General features: G+C 46.3%; 1 protein-coding gene across 2 annotated transcripts in view; it reads right to left on the bottom strand.

Annotated features, from left to right (window-relative positions):
* Positions 1–13,808, bottom strand: part of CD151 (CD151 molecule (Raph blood group)) — an 88,569-nt gene extending 74,761 nt beyond the window's left edge. The window contains exon 1 of one of the 2 annotated variants that reach the window (XM_032803954.2): positions 13,616–13,808. The gene's annotated coding sequence lies outside the window, so the exon portion shown is untranslated. The remainder of the gene's footprint in view (positions 1–13,615) is intronic. The other variant, XM_075065077.1, reaches the window with a different exon arrangement.
* Positions 13,809–16,963: the final 3,155 nt, after the last annotated feature.

The raw sequence follows: 16,963 nt of genomic DNA, 5'->3' as shown, positions 1-16,963 counted from the left end.
GTCCAGTATTACACAGGACAATGGGAAAGCAGGGAATTCAACCTGGAGTCACAAGCTAATTCCTCAATCACTAGACAGTCCTTCCTCTTTAAAGGAAGGGAGAACTAGTGAAGTCAAGCTCCCTCACGTAGACTTCCCCTATACAGTGACCATGTGAGCACACATGATTACAGGCAACGCAGTAGGGAGCATACAGCTGCTTAGAATGCAGCCAGCCTGTTCATTCTGAGTTTACTTTTAAGTTTGTTCTGCCATGGCACAGTCCTTACTATTATTTCACTCTCTCTGCAGCAAGAATGTGTGACGTGAAAATCTTGGCTCACACCTCTGAATCCATAGCATGGATCCCTCCACTTGCTGCCAGCCCCAGTATTCAGTTCTGCACAGTGGGGCAGTGTTTATGAAGCAATGGAGAAGAGATTTGATAAGTGATACTAGGATGTCAAATTTCATAACTTCAGACACCTGGTGCCAAGTAATCCAGTCCTGGTGCCAATTAACTCCACTGAGCGTGCATCATTTGAAAAGGTGGGTGAGGAAATATATTTTATTGGACCATCTTCTGTTGCTGAGAGAGAAGCTTTAAAGCCACAGAGAGCCCAGACTTGTAGAGCTCTGTGTGGCTCAAAAGCCTCTCTCTCTCTCTCTCTCACCAACAGAAGTTCGTCAAAAAAATAAAATAAAAGAGATCAGGGCTTTGGAGCTGTGCTCCAGCTCTGCTCCAGCTCCAGGCAAAAACCTGCAGCTCCACTGCTCTGGAGCTGCTATGCGCTCCAGCTCCGGGCTCCGCTCCAAAGCCCTGAAAAAGATATTCGCTCACTTATCTTGTCTCACTAATATCTTTGGACCGACCTGGCTACAACAACAGTGCATACATCCCTGGAAAAAGCAGGCCCGTTAGCTCATAGCACATCAGCAGGAAACTCTGCATGCAAAACACCCACGCATGGGGCAATGCACTCTGGGATTTTCCCTGCTGTCAGTGCAGTGGGGTACGGAGGATCAGCCAACCTGGTTACACAGATAATTTGGAGATCACTGTGACGTTAAACATTTTTATAAAGCATTATGGAGTGTATGAGTGTGAATATGATTTAACAGGAATATGCTTTATGCAAAAGGTTTCTTGTAAGGTATCATTACATAGCTTATAATCTACTGAGTGCGGTCATCCTATTTGTATGAATGTATCATTCTTGCATCTAAAACTAGAAATATGAAGTATTACTCTGAAGTCCTATTGTAATTATGCAAAGTGTGGGCCATTAATGGTGGCTTGGAATCTTGATGGCTCCCATCAACCAGGACAATTGGTTGTGAATGGCTCTGTTTACTTGCAAAACTTCGTGGGTAAGTGCAGACCAGCGCTGGAAGAATGAAGGCTGGGGTCTTACAGTGACATGTGATCATGTCACTTGAATTGGAATCCATCTTTAATCTGGTGCTTTTCCATTTAGGAGGGGCTGGGAACCCAGAGAGAGACAAAGGATTCCCGCCTTGTGCCAAAGATATAAAAGGGCATGGAACAGAACAAAGGGGGCTGCCAGTCATGAAGAAATCCCCTAGTTACCACCCGAGCTGGAACTAACAAGGATTGTACAAGGGAAAGGATTCAGCCCAGACTAGGAAGAAATCCAGTCTGTGAAAGAAGCTTATTGGAACATCTCTGAGGGTGAGATTTCATCTATAATCAGTTTCTTAATGTATTAGGTTTTGACTTGAGTGTTTTGTTTTCTTTTGCTTGGTAAATTACTTGAAACTTCTTAAATCCTACTTTTTATACTTAATAAACTAATTTTGTTTATTAATTGATCCAAAGTAAGTGATTAATACCTGGGAGAGTAAACAGATGTGCATCTCTCTCTATTGGTGTTATAGAGAGCGGACAATTTATGAGTTTACCCTGTATAAGCTTTATAGAGAGTAAAACGGATTTATTTGGGGTTTGGATCCCATTGGGAAGTGGGCGTGTCTGGGTGCTGGAGACAGAAGTACTTGCTAAACTGTTTTCAGTTAAATCTGCAGCTTTGGGGGGCGTGGTTCAGACCCTAGGTCTGTGTTGCAGGTTAGCGTATCTGGCTCATCAAGAGAAGGTTCTGAAGCCCCAAGCTGGCAGGAAAAATGGGTTCAGAGGTAGTATCAGCACATCAGGTGACAGTCCCAAGGGGGTCTCTGTGACCAAACCCATCACAATCACCTTTACAGAGTTAACAGTGCCATGATTGCGATTACAGGATGACAGCCATTGACAGCCACAGCTACTGACAAGGATGGCACATGGTTACTATTTCAGTATTCAGTCACGTGGCATGGGAGCCCGGACATGTTTAGAATCAACTATGTCCCTAATTGGTGACAAGCTCTTCTAAAAACGATAGCGTAGCTAGAATCTTCATGGGCTAGGAGGTCTTTTCCATCTATCATTTCTATATTTCTCTGGTTTCCATTTCTCTGAGGGCTCAGTTTTTTGAAGCCTGAGTATCTCTGGCTTTTATTAAGGCCTTGAGTATCTCTCTCCCTCTTTTCCACAGTTGAGATCATTTACTAAAAAGACAGATCAAATATTGAGACTGTTCAAAGGCAAAATTAAATGATAGTTCATTTCCTGAAGCAGTAGGAGCCTCTCTCTCTGCTGCTGTAGCAACAGCAACCTGTTATGTACAGCAAACTCAGTACTGAGCTGCCTCTAAAATAATCCTCCTTAGAACCAAAATTAACACCCCATTGCTAGAAATAAAAGTCTCTTTCATCCCTCCCTCCCCTTCTCTTTTGCAGCAAACTTTCATGGCTGCACAAAACCATTTACTCAGCTGTTTGTAGAGCAGCCTGCAAACATCACAGGGAAGCATCAGCATGTGAATAAACAAAGAGAAGGCATGGGCTGTTTAAAAGCAATTACAGCCTGGCTGAGTGCCAATGTTAGGAGGGGTGGGGGAACAGCACGCTCAAACAAGCTGTAACTCAAGTTCGTCTGAAAGATGCCATACTCCCTCTCTACCCCATTCGTATTCCACTGTCCCTACAGGAGCCAGTGAATGCTCTGTCACCAAGAAAATTGTTGACACACAACTTTGTGCTGCTTTAACTATACCGGTACAGTTAAGGCGGTGCCACACCTCGCAGAGCGGATGCAATTTTATAAGTATACTTTGGTGCAAAGTAGACTCTGAATCCATCTCAGCGAATCACTGTCCTTATTGAGAATTAACACACCACTGATCTGTAGTTGAGAGAAGATAACCACTGCATTCCAGTACAGTTTGTTAGTCAGCATTCTGATTATGGCTGGGAAATCCTGGACTGGATTTCTGCAGCTAGCCAACATGCTCCATCCTTTCATCTCTCTGGTTACCCCTAAAGAAGGAGGCAGCCTCATCACAGATGAAGTATAAAAGCAGTTTTCGGTTCACTTCCTCTATTTTCTCCCCATACAGTTTAAGCCCAGAAGGGACCATTAGATCATCTAGTCCAGTGGTTTTCAACCTTTTTTCATTTGCAGACCCCTAAAAAAAAATTTCGAATGGAGGTGCAGATCCCTTTGGAAATCTTAGACAGTCTGTGGACACCCACAGGTCCACGGACCATGGGTTGAAAACCACTGATCTAGTCTGATCTCTTGCATAACACAGGCCAGATGATCTCACCCAGTAACCCTCTATTGAGCCCAATAACTGATTTGACTAAAGCATAATCTTCCAAGTCAAGACTGGATGCCTTTCTGAAGGCATGAAGAGATGGAGAATCCACCACATGCCTGGTAGTTTGTTCCAATGGTTCTGCTCTTGCAGATGGCTCTGCCTGATTCTTTAAGCTCATTAAATACTAGCAGAGTTCAGAGAACTCTGCCAATGTGACAACTGTCCAAGGTAACCAGGCTCACTGTCCACTTCCCAGCATGTCCCCATGGCATCAGTGAGGCTAGGGGAACAACCAGAGCTGCAGTGTTTAAATCTAGCCTTTAAGATCTCAGCATTAAGAATGGGATCTTTCCAGTCCTCAGTTTTTGACAAAAATAGTGAGAATTTTCAGGAAAGCTACAGCCAAAGTGTGCAGACGTGACCAGTGATTTTTAGGTGCCTCCATTTTTGGGTGCCCAACATGGTGATAATCTGAAGGGGCCTATTTTTTTGAAGAAGGCAGTAGCTCAGCACTTTCTGAAAGTCAGGCCTTTTTAAAACCTCTCAAATTGAGCAACTGAAAAATGAGGCTCAAACAAAATAAAAAAAAAAAAAAACCAAGCCACTAGTCACTTTTGCAAAGGTAGGTTTAAATCAAAATTTCATGCTGGAAGTAGCCATGACAACCTCACACAAGATCTAATCCCATTCCTGCTGAAATGAGTGGATGAGTGTGTTGCTACTGATTGCAATGGCAGCAGGATCAGGCCCATAGTAGTACAACTGAACCAACTCCTCATGTCAGCCTCACACAAGGTACTAGACAGATGCTGTTTTGAAGGCCCCTACAATCAACCTGGACTCTAATTATCTCAGCACAGACACAGAGAAGGAAAGAATCTGAACAGGGAGATACAAGGAACACAAGTACAGGCTGGCCCAAGCAGGGTGGGGGATGAAATACAACTTTGCTGCAATATTAATGGATATGGGCTGTGTGCTGGCTCCTCTCCCCTTGACCACAGATATTTAACACACTCAGGGCTTGTCTATAAGGGACAGTTTCACCCGTTACACAGGAATAATTATACCAGTATAGTTACACTGATAGAGTTACACTAGCGTAACTCCCGGTGCGGACAATCCCTCGGGAATGGATGGTGAAGAGGAGCAGCGTTTGCTACATATCCCACAGCTTGCATCTGAGGACCAGGCCCAGGGAGCACCGCAACCTTCTTCAGCCACTACAGTAGCAGGTTTCCTACAATACTGATAACCCAACCTCCTGGCTCACACAGCAGCCACAGGCTCAAGGGAAAGCAGCCTAATGGTTTCTCCTCCCCAAATGCAGAGAGAGACCCTGTCTACGGTGTGGATTTGTCCTTATTTCAACATCAGAGCAGCTACAGTAGACATGGGAAGCTGGGGGTTTGGCAAATCCCTGGCATAGACAAGGCCAAGGGTGGCAGAGGACTCAAAGTGATGTGCCCCCCTGAAGAAGGAGAGGTTCCTAAACTCCCTTGCATACCACTGTGTGGGCTTCCTGGGATTACAAGGTGACGGGTGTCAGTGGGCCTACAGAACCCAAAATACAGCTTAAATCTAGAGGGCCACTCTGCCTCTTATTGAGCTGCATTTCAATACACCTTTGAGTTCATCCCTTCCCACTCCAGTGCCTGATTTACTGCCACTGCAGAGGAATCTGCAAACACATAGCCAAATGTTTTCCTGTAGTTATGCAGTTATTTAATTATAAGACAGAGAACCAAACAGGGAGAAGAGGGTGGGAATCAAAACAGGGTCTTAGTTTTGTTTTTTTTTTAAAGACAACGCTGCTCAGAGTGTTTGTGGTACCTCAACCCACTATGTGATCAGTTCTATCTAAAGCAGGGATCTCAAACTCAAATCACCATGAGGGCCACATGTGGACTAGTACACTGGCCCGAGGGCTGCATCACAGAAAACATCCATGTTTGGTGGCGGGAAAGCACTGGGAGTCAGACAGAGGAACAAGGACCCAGCATACTGGGGGGCGGGAGAGCCTCAGAAAATAATTCCAGGGGGGGAGGGAAGGAGAGCTTGGCAGGCCACATGTGGCCCGCAGGCCACATGTTTGAGACCCCTGATCTAAAGCACCTCCTGCTCAGAGGTGACAGTTTGTGCTTGTGTTCTAAGAGCCCCAGATGCTCCTCTGCGACTGCATGCACAGCTCCTCATGACATTTGGGGGAGTTCAGGGTGCAGCCCTCAAGAAAGTAAACAATCAAACAGCAAGGCGCAGCTGTCAGGGGAGATGGATGTTAATTCTTCTCTTACAGATTCCACGGAGGCCAATGCAAGATACCAAGAGTGATTCACAACCCATGACTCACTCCCACTGCTCCTGGCACCTAAACTATGCTGCTGGCTGGACAGCATGTCCAAAATGCTTGGTTCTATGCAGCATGGAGATTCTGCTGAAGTCTTTCTTCCACGATATTTCTTCCGCTCTTGTGTTACCTTCACTGGAGATCAAAGCACCTTTGAAACACAGCTCTGCACACACCAAAGGCTACATCTGCTTTTAGAGTTTAGGGGTCACTAATCAGCCACTTTAAAAAAGAAAGATCCACAGCACACACATTTTAAAAAGTCATCAGAAATTCCTGCCTCCAGTTCGTCCTGTCCCACTATTTTCACTGCATTCTGTGTGGATGAAATGTGCTAAACTGACATAAGTCTATTATCCTTTGTATATGATATCTGAGTTCACAGTGCGATTGTGCTTGGCACTGTGTGTACACAGAGTAAGAGACGGTCCCTGCCCTGGAGAGCTTTTGATGCGAATAGACAAGACAGACAAAGAAAGTATTATCCTCATTTTCCAGACAGGGAACTGAAGCACAGAGCAATTAAGTGATTCACCCAAGGTGAAAAAGAAGTCTGTAGCAGAGATAGAAATTGAACCAAGATAGGACCATGCTTTGTTGGCAATAAACCTGGTTGGATGCCTTTGTACCTTAATGGATCTTGTGGTCACTGATCAGGTCGCTCAAGGTCTGCTGTTACAGCGCACAGTTGTCAGCGCACAGGGAGAACAGACACAGACACAGTCAAACATCTAACCACATCCTCTTCAGCAGGTTTATACGTTGTACATTGAAGGGGATTTAGTACAGTGATAGTGCTTTGGTAACTGAGAAGCAAAGAGGCCCAGGAAACAGTTCTGATTGCATCTCACAGCAGCTTAAGTCCTTACATTTACAAGGGTCTCCGCAGCTTACGGATTCCCACTTTTATTAAAAACCTTTAACAGCAGCTAATTATTTTCAGAGAAGATGCTGATCAGCCTGTTAATGGCTCTGAACTTCTGCCAGGGAGAACGCTCCTCATCTCACACACAAGGACCCCCACTCCTCCCAGCTTTCTATGGCTCAGTATCATTCAATGCAGCCCAAACCCAGCTTCAGATACAGACAAGGAATGTGGCACTGTGATGTAGCAGAGCCCTCTAACACAGTTGGCTGACATAAGCCACATTCACCTTGCTCATTTGTCAGATTCAGATTTCAAATACATTAGCAACAAAGTCTCCCAAAGTTCTTCTCTTCTTCCCTGCCCACTCTGCTCCTGCACTCACCTGAGTGGGTGGGGGTGTGTGCGCGCGCACGCACTGCAGTTGTAATTTCAACTGCATACACTGGCACCTTTTTTGAGAACATGAGTCTTTCATGTTGCAACTCCAGGAGCAGCATCAGTGCATGAATGGACACACACAGGCTATCATCTCTCCCAATGCCCTTCCTCCCTTGAATACACGCTCTGTACACTCAAGATTATACAGTTTATCTGCCCCCTGAGGGGACATGAGAAAAGTGCACTGAATATCATATGCATCAGGCGGGGGGGCAGGGAGCAGACTTTGCACCTTTAATATTAGGCTCCAGCACCAGATTAACCTCCCCCTCCCCCTCAGCATCTAATGCCAAGACACTACTTTGTTCACAGCTTTCAGCTCTATTTGTTCCTACAGATCAGATACTGTTGCCAAGATCAACCTACATGTCTGGCTGACACCCCCTCTGGTCCTGCACTTACTGTATTTCTCATTCCCTTTTCCCCAGTGGCCTAGGTGCAACACACAACAGACAGTAGCATGGGTGGGTGACCCAACTCCACTGGGCAAAAGGGGCAACTTTGTTATTAGACTCTATAGTACGTATGCCAGAATTGCCCTGTCGGATCAGATTGATGGCCCATCCTGTCCAGTATCCTGTCTCCAATGCTGGATAGCATAGGCGCTGACTTTTTACTTTTCCAGGGATGTTCCACCCTAGTTTTACCCTAAGGTCCCGGCCCCATCCCCATCCCTTCCCAACCCTGCTCACACACTATTTTTTTCCCCATGGGTGCCACAGAGCACCCCCTGGATGGTACCAGCTGTATCTGAGGAAGATGCAAGAATGGAATAACCTTAACTCGTGTGGGTAGCGGTTGGCATGAGCCCTGAAGCAGAAGATGACAGCTATATTTTATTATATGCCTCCGAGACCCAAAAGTACTTTCAATCACCCACAGGGATTATTTCACCAATCGCTGAAATGTAGCCATTGCTAGAGTAGAACAGAGCAGCACCATCACACAACAGTTTACAGAAAGTGAAGAATCCCATCACCTAGACCTGCAAGGGGAATTTAAGGGGGAAACGAGGATAGAGCTAATCAAGTCGCAATGTGGCTTTGACACCAAAGTGAAGCCCCTGATTCTTGCATAAAGTACCACAGGGTCTTTAATAAACATAGTCCTGCTGCCTTTCCTTTGTTGTGCAGTAGTTTATTACACAGTAGCCAGGTCACTGGGTTAACATGACTGACTGAAGTAGCTTTCTCTGCATGTCAAGCTGCTGAGATCATGAACAGAACAATCCAACATGCTGGTATGAGCAGGTTACTGACACAGGCTTAGGCACCAGGATGGAGCAGGAAATGAGAACATACGGTCACTTACACGCGTAACAGAGCTCTGACACTTCTAAACAGGGGCTGTGTGCAAACTCCCTTAGCATCATATGGAGTGAAGACCTAAGACTCTACCTGCACTTCTGCCAAAGAACCTTATTCTCAATCTGCAGTTCCCCATCCCCTCCAGGCCTCGTCCCACCTAATATGTGAGTGAACCCCAACTCAGGGCACCATGATGGGTGGGAGCGTTTCCCCAAATAGAGAAGTTTGCAAACCCCCACCCAGGATGGCTACGTACACACAGTCACCAGGCTCCCAAAAGGGCACATATGAGGGAGGAAGGGACAGCATGGCCATGTTGCAAAGTAGGATTTGCTTCATTTATTAGGTTTGGCTGCAGTCAGAAGGTGTGGCAGCGAAAAGAACACATGGAGTGTAAGAAATTAAGAGGTATAGGTGGGTCGCAACATCTGAGAGGACATAGAGGGGAAAGGGGGAATGTGAGAGATGCAGGAAGATCTAACCTCAACCCTCAGGCTCCTGACGTTTTGAAACTGTCAAGACTAACTTAATTTCCTGGTCTTGGTGGGAGAGCACTGGGACAGCTATGGTAGGGAGGGGTCTGACATATCGGTGGAGCCACCCTGCTTCATTCTGGCTGACACCCAGATGCAGCAGCAGCCCCTGGAGGTAACTGGCCATCGAGACTAGAAATAGGTAGACAGCAGAAGGCTCTTGACTCCCTTAAGTAATTAGGCGGGTGGGTGAGATAGCGGGAGCAAAAAACAGAGAGAGAATGGCAGGAATGCTGACAGGGGCTTGCAGGGCATGGAGCAAGAAAGGAAATATATGTAAATGCAGCTCTTTTCCTTTCTGATCCCACTCTTTCTTCAGCTTGTGTGTGCTACCTATGGGAAGTGCCACATTGTATTACATGCACTGGACTCTACCTGCTATAAACTAACATGCCATAGGGGTGAAAGAGCAGTGGGGACAGCACCACAGCTGGAAGCCAGGTGAGGAAGCTACAATGAGATGCATGGAAAGATCTGACAGGACAGTTTGCTTCCCGCTAATATTGGTAAAAGACACACGGAGGGTTGAAATATCCAGTCAGCTGTTTTTCTTCCCAAAAAACTCTCTCTGACGGGAGTTTTGCATATTTAGTCAGAGGCAGAAGGAAGTAGCTCACTGCATCAAGAGGAGGAGAATTCAGGAAAGAAAGGGCCAAAATTTTCAGAACTAGAGATTTTTAGGTACCCTGATTTTTGGCCACCTAGCTTGGAACAACATAAAGGGGATGAGTTTTCTGAGGGCGAGCAAATACGTAGTTGCAGACTGTGTAACATTCTCACAGAGTGAGCAGCTACAGCAATTGAGCTACAATTATTATTAGCTTCATATAATCCAATCTGCATCTTGAAATCCCCACAAGAGGACCATATTAGCCCTGCATCAGCCACTCAAGTCAGAAACACTGTTTTCCTCTACAAAGAAAGGTGCCAGCTTCTCTCCATCCCCTCCTAAAGAATCTCTCGTTTAAGCCTAGGGAGGCCACACTGAAAATGTTCCTTGTGGAGCCAGGATTCAGATAGTAAGCACTTTATTATGCTTCAGGAGAGGCGACGTTAAGTGTGTCAGCATAGCACAAGGCTGAGTGGGAGCATGCCTGCACTCAGGCAGGGTCTGTAAATCATTTCCAGCCTGAGGAGATGGGGCCGAATGGGGAAGAAATATACTCAGAGAAACAGCCCAGGCTGCATCTAGGCAAGGGAGAGAGTCTGTGCTAGCAAAGGTCATCACCACAGTTACTGTATTTGATCAGCAAGAGCAGACAGTGCTGTGCATGGAGATCTGGGCCTGCCAGAGAGCCTGACAGAGGTGAGACACTCACAGTCTCACACTGCACTTTGATTACAAAAACCACTGGTTTCATGAGAGCAATACAATATCACCTCCTGGCCACTCCACTGCAAGGATGCATGTGACCATGAGTGCTGTTGCCACACACTTTACAGGATAATGTCATCTCAGATGTGCTCTGAGCACAACTCTAGAAGCCAGGAACTCGGTTGTTCTCATCTTAGCTGTAACACTGACTTTGCAGCAGCTTTAGGCAAGTTACTTAATTTGTTTGCCTCAGTTTCCTTATCCATAAAATTGCAACAATGCTTCCCTACCTTGCAGGCACGTCAGCAGGCTTAAGTGTTTTGAAGATGGCAAGTGCCATACAAATGCTCAGCACAGGATGCCCACAAGGTGGTTCCTTTAACCCCAACAGCCCCCAGAGCAGGGTGCAATCTGGCCAATTTTGCTACTCGTTCATGCTAAACAGTGCTCTGTTCCCTCTATACTGCCTGCACAGAGATGAAACCATTAGAACAAGTATTTCTGAAACACACCTGGCCTCTGAGGAAGCTCAACACCAAGGGGAAGGGAGACTTTGCTGCCCATCTGGCAAAGAGGGCATGGGGTAGGAATTGAGAGCATGAGGGGTGCAGCTGAACTGAGCAGAGCAGGAATGAGTGAATGCAGAACTGCTTGAGAACCATAAGAAGAAATCAAAGGAGGAGCCTAGTAACTTATTTCAAAACTACATCAGGGCTGCAAGGCCTTTGTACAAGCTGTGGGAATGGAAAGTCTCATGGTGACTCTGGGAGACTGAACTAAATAGGCTCGTTTGGACTTCTCTATTGCCTTTCAAGACACTAAACACAGGGAGACATGGACTAATTGATCTGGCACGGTAAAGTGGCCAGCTCGAGAACACTCAGAAGCTGTTTCGCAAGCTTCTGCAAATGATACACAACAATTTCAGGTCAGGCAGTGAAGAACATTGAAACTATGGAGGGAAAAGGCTGTGGTATGAGAGGGGCTTTGCGGGTCAGAAGCTACAGATCTCAAAAAGCAGCTTAGCTCTTCTGGTCAGTGTGGTAGTCTGTTACCACAGGGACCTGCTGAGCTCAGTAGCGTTCACTTCTCTAACAGAAAAGAACAATTCCCTTTACTGCTGGAGGCATTGGGTTTGTTAATCATGTTGATTTACAATACTGCCTAAAAGTGCCAACCAAGAATGCAGCCCCATTGGGTTAGCAACGTATAAACCCAGTAGTAGATGTGACATTTGACAGCCTAAATAAAAAAGGCACCACTGTGATCAAAGTCTATGAAATCTTATCCAGTTTGTTAGATCAAATAGAGTTTCAGATCAGTCACAGCATACAAAGGCTGCACCCAATTTGCCCTGAACTCCACTTTCCCTAGCCTATGGCAAGAGGCACGTTAACAGGAGCATTATGGTAACCCACAGGCCTAAAGGCAAACTATGTGCTAGATGCTATAAGGGGTTGTTTTCCTACCTTCATTGCAAACTAATACCCTGAAGCTGAGGTTTTAACTCTGAAGGCGCTTTTCTGAGTCTCCTCCATCGGCAGCAACCATTTTTAGAGACTGCTGAAGTCCAGGGGCAGGGATGAGGCAGACCTTTCTGCTCTGTCTTCATGTTCATTTAAACAAATGAGAACACCTTTGGTCTGCATGTTAACTAGATTATATCTGTCACACTAGAAGCCTCCCTCAGAACCTAAGCCACTGTTAAAACATCATGGACTGTACAAGCCAGTTTTCTGACACTGGTATCCCAACTGTTATCTTGTATGGCATAACTTTAGCAAAATGGCTGCCACCATGCATCACCTCTGTAACCTTTAATTAAACCCTTGATCGGTGGGAAGGGCTGATCTTTAGCACCTTATGAAACCTCACAGCAAGTTGGGGGAAGAGGACAGAAATAAGTTACAGGGTTTATAATAGGGCATCCAGAGGTTTCTCAGATAAAAATACTCCTCCCCAATACCAACAAGCTGCTGCAATGGGATGGATTCATTATCAAGGGCTTCTATGATCAAGACATCCTGACTACTGTCTATCTTTTTCACTAGATGCCATGAAGCAAAGCCTGCTGGGGAATGCTCCGCAGTCAAGCAACAGGATGGTGCTAAAGTGAGACACAGCCAGCACAACTCCTGCCAGTTTCAAAATGGGAGACAGGGAAAACACATAAGCAGCATGTGGAGCATAACAATTGATTGGATTTCCTGGTAAATACCCCCTCCTCTCCCGGACTTCACCAGGATTTCAACCTGAAGGCCAAATCTTATTTACACAGAAGGGGAGCCTTAAACAAACCAGAAGTGAAGAGAGAGAAGCTCTGTGCAACAAAATCAAGAGACTACAGCGAACCCCTATAGCAAGACAACCCCTAAGGATTTGCTAGCGATAGAGGAAGTCATGTTAAAAAAAAAAAAAGAAAGAAAGAAAGAGAGGCAACCACAACATAGCAACTTGCCTCTCAATAGGGAGGAAAATAGTCTGGTGGTTAAAGCCCTAGAGCCGGGTACAGGAGATCACCGACATGGGCGCCCTGGGGCTCTGGAGAAATTAAGAGGGAAAAGCCCGGATTTCTCACGAGGCAGCTCCTCGGCTGCATGGAAATGCGTGGCCTCCAAGGGAACAGCGGGGCATTGCCCCAGGGCGCTGGGAACGCTCTCGAGCCAGCCCTTTGATTCACTACGCGGGGCGGAAAAACCCACAAACTTGTAATTTTTGCACCTCGCCGAGTTTGTTCCAGTTGAAAGCGCCAGTGAAAAGCGCCGTGCAGCAGGGAGAGCTCGGCACTTCCCAAACAGCCTTTTCCAAAACGGGAAGCGAGAGCCCCCGTGCGAGGCGACGGGCTGGGGAAGAGTTTAGCCGCCCCCATGTAAACAAAACGCGGCTTGGGTGGCAAGGAAACACACCCGGGAAGGTGCTGTACCACGGCCCCCTCCCTGGGGGAAATCCCCGGAGAGCCTTTCACGTGCCTATCTCTGACTAAGCCCAACAAACCCGGGCTCCGATCCTCCCCTGCTAGCCCTGGAAAGCGAGGGGGACAGGGCTTCATTTGTTGTTGCTGTTTCAGGTGCGCTCCCCCCGCCAGCAGCTCCTTGCTTTGGCCATTGCGCGCTTCTCCCCTGCAGACAGACAAAGGGGCTCAGGCGAGCCCCGCGCGCGCCCCCTTTACCTTTTCCTAGCGAGCGGAGTCCAAACCCCCGGGGGCAGGAGAGCGACTCCCACCTTCGCTGCGGCGGCAGTGAAAACAGGCAGCGCCAGCCCTGCTTTGCAGCCGCAGCTCCAAACCCCTCCCAGTCCCCGCCGCTGCTCCAATGCTTAACTGTTTGAATAAACTCTGATCCTTCTCTCCCATAACGCAGAGACCTCTAGTGGGCAGAGGGACTAGAATTGCCTAGTGTGCTCTGGAGGCAGAGCAGGTCTATATCAGCTTGAGAACTTCTCTCTCACCCACAGAATTTGGGCCAATAAAAGCTATAACCTCACCCACCTTGTCCCTCTAATAGCCTGGGACTCACATGGCTACAACAACACTGCACTGAGCACTAGACAGTGAATCCATAGTCAGAGAATAAGACACACCCCTCTTTCTGTTTTAATTTAAACTTTATTATTATTCAAAAGGCCCAGGCAAACTGGGCATTGAAAGTTATCAGATACTTAAACCTCAAGAAAAGTCAGCTGTGCAATAAAACATTTGTTCTGGGTTTTGCCTGGGTGTACATACATGTACCCAAACACATTTTTCTGCTACATTCCTAAGTGGCCAGTGCACTTTGAGGATCAGACTTAACCCTCCAAACAGCTAGCGCAGGGAGTGGGCAGGAGAAGATAAAGAAGAGAGGGAGGAAAATGCTTAGCCTGTGATTTTTGTTGCACATTGATGGCAGTTGTGGATGCCCAATGGGAGCCGCCAGCATTCAGCACTTCAGAAAAGTTTCTGAACCCTGTAAGAACCTGATAACCTACATGGTCCCCTGTGCAACATACCCAACTGCAGGAGCTCAAATGTCATGAGTCAGGCCTCCAAAATTGAGGGGTGTTTTTGTTGTTGTTTTTAAAGAAAGAGATTGTGGTTTTGGGTCTGTTTAATGATCTCCCCCCCCCATACACACAGTGGGCATGGCAAGAACAGCATTACCAACTCAAATTTTATAGAGTAACAATTTTTGCACACCTACTCACCCCACAGGACCTCTCCCTGTCTGCCTGTAGGACTCCTCACTTCTACCCAAGTCCCAAGATTCCAGTTAATTCTGCACTCTGCCTCTCCTCCTCACCCCAAGGCTTATTCAGCCCACCAACCCCCACTTCAATGCTGGCTATCCCCATCCTTTTATCCGATGACAGAACAAGGAGTAATGGTCTCAAATTGCAGTGAGGGAGGTTTAGGCTGGATATTAGGAAAAACTTTTTCACTCAGAGAGTGGTGAAGCACTGCAATGGGTTACCTAGGGAGGTGGTGGAATCTCCTTCCTTAGAGGTTTTTAAGGTCAGGCTTGACAAAGCCCTGGCTGGGATGATTTAGTTGGAAATTGGTCCTGCTTTGAGCAGGGGATTGGACTAGATGACCCCGAGGTCCCTTCCAACCCTGATATTCTATGTTTCTATGATTCAGTGTAGCTCTGCTTCTCCAAGAGATCTTCGCCAACCCCCTGCTGTAATTTGCCCCTATTCTCTCCCTTCCCAGGCTAGTGGCTTTCAACTTCCTGTATTTTATTGTGTCTCGTGCTATTTGGTGCTTTCCTTAAAGCCCCAGGTCCTGGACTCATAGGATTCCATGAGAATCTCATCTTTCATTTAAAATAAAGGTAAGTTTCTAGCCCTCTCAGTTACACATAGGGTGACCAGATGTCCTGATTTTATAGGGACAGTCCTGATTTTGGGGTCTTTTTCTTATATAGGCTCCTATTACCTCCCACCCCTGTCCCGATTTTTCACACTTGCTGACTGGTCACCCTAGTTACACGCAGAAGATTGAAGAGGTTACTCAACTGCCCCCTACAGGCTAAAAACCAGAACAATCAAGCAAGCAAAACACAGTTTCACGATTTTTTAAAATGCATGCATGATTTTGGAATGCTTGGGGTTGCCAATACTGTACAGGCATTGCTGTCATACATATAAGTTACAGCACCGTCCCCCTTTGGGTCATATCAGCAAAATTAATTGGGTCTAGCCAAAGGCTGTGCCCTTCTAGAGGCTCCAGCCACAGGTATACTTGTTTAAAAGACACTCACTAAGGAGGTTTCTACAGTGAAGCCTAGAAATCGTGTCAGATTGCCTCATCCCTCCATTATTTCCAATAAGCTTTTAGCCTAAATGCCTCAGCATTAAGACATGCCTCCATACAAGGAACTGGAACAAAGATAGACCCTTGTCCAATCCTCTTTCCTTCCTTAGGATACACTGGTAAGCGAGGGGCCTAGGTACAGTACAATGTAAAGTCCGATATTCTTTTATTTGCAGACTTTGCAGGAAGAGAAGAGGAAAATTCATTTGCAGTTATATCTATTGGATGGTCACCTCATAACTGGATCTTCACCTCTGGGTCAGAATAGAATTATCCCTCCTTCCAGCAAGGAGCAGAATAATAAATACACATGTGATAAATGAAGGGGCAGGGGGTAACTCCCTTTTATGGACACCCAGCTATAAAGTCCCTCTTGGTGGCTGCTTGCTTTACCTGTAAAGGGTTAAAAAGTCCCCCAAATAAAGAAAAGGGAGTGGGCACCTGAGCAAAAGAGCCAATGGGAAGGCTAGAACTTTTTAAAATGGGAAGAAAGCTTTCCCTTTTGTCTCTCTGTTGTTCTCTCTGGGCTGAAGAGACACGGGCAGCTGGAATGCTGGGCAAAGTTGGGACCAGGTATGAACATTCATCATCCATACCTAGAAGGATTCATTGGGACAGAGAATGTCTAGACAGACGAGATTAGGTTTATTTCCTGTAAGGCTTGTGGACTCCTCTCTGCTAATCCCAGATGCTTTTGGGTGCTTGTAACCTTTAAGATGCACTTCCAAGCAAGCTACTTTGGGTGCTTAGTTTTTGGAATTGCTCTTTTAAAATCTAGCAAAAGCCCAAATTCTAGATGTATTTTCTTTCTTTTTGTTTTTAAGAAAATTTACCTTTAAGAATAGGATTGGATTTTAGGTGTCCTAATTGGTTTGTGCATGTTGTTAAATTAGCTGGTGGCAACAGCTAATTTCCTTTGTTTTCTTTCTCAGCTCTTCCCCAGGGAGGGGTGTGTGTGTGTGTGAGAAAAAGGTCTTGAGGGTACCCCACAGGAAGGAATTCCTAAGCGCACCTTCCTGGGATCTGAAAGGGGTTTTGCATTTGGATGGTGGCAGCATTTACCAAACCCAGGTCAGAGAGAAGCTGTAAACTTGGGAGTTTAATACAAGCCTGGAGTAGTCAGCATTAATTTTTAAAATCCTTATGGGCCCCCACCTTCTGCACTTGGAGTACCAGAGTGGGGAATCGGCCTTGACATCATACTACACTTGACCTGAGGCAATGGCC

Source organism: Chelonoidis abingdonii, chromosome 4 (assembly GCF_003597395.2).
Source record: "Chelonoidis abingdonii isolate Lonesome George chromosome 4, CheloAbing_2.0, whole genome shotgun sequence".
Classification (NCBI taxonomy): domain Eukaryota; kingdom Metazoa; phylum Chordata; order Testudines; family Testudinidae; genus Chelonoidis; species Chelonoidis abingdonii.
Note: the sequence above shows the minus strand (reverse complement) of the source record. Positions and strands in the feature narration are given on the sequence as shown.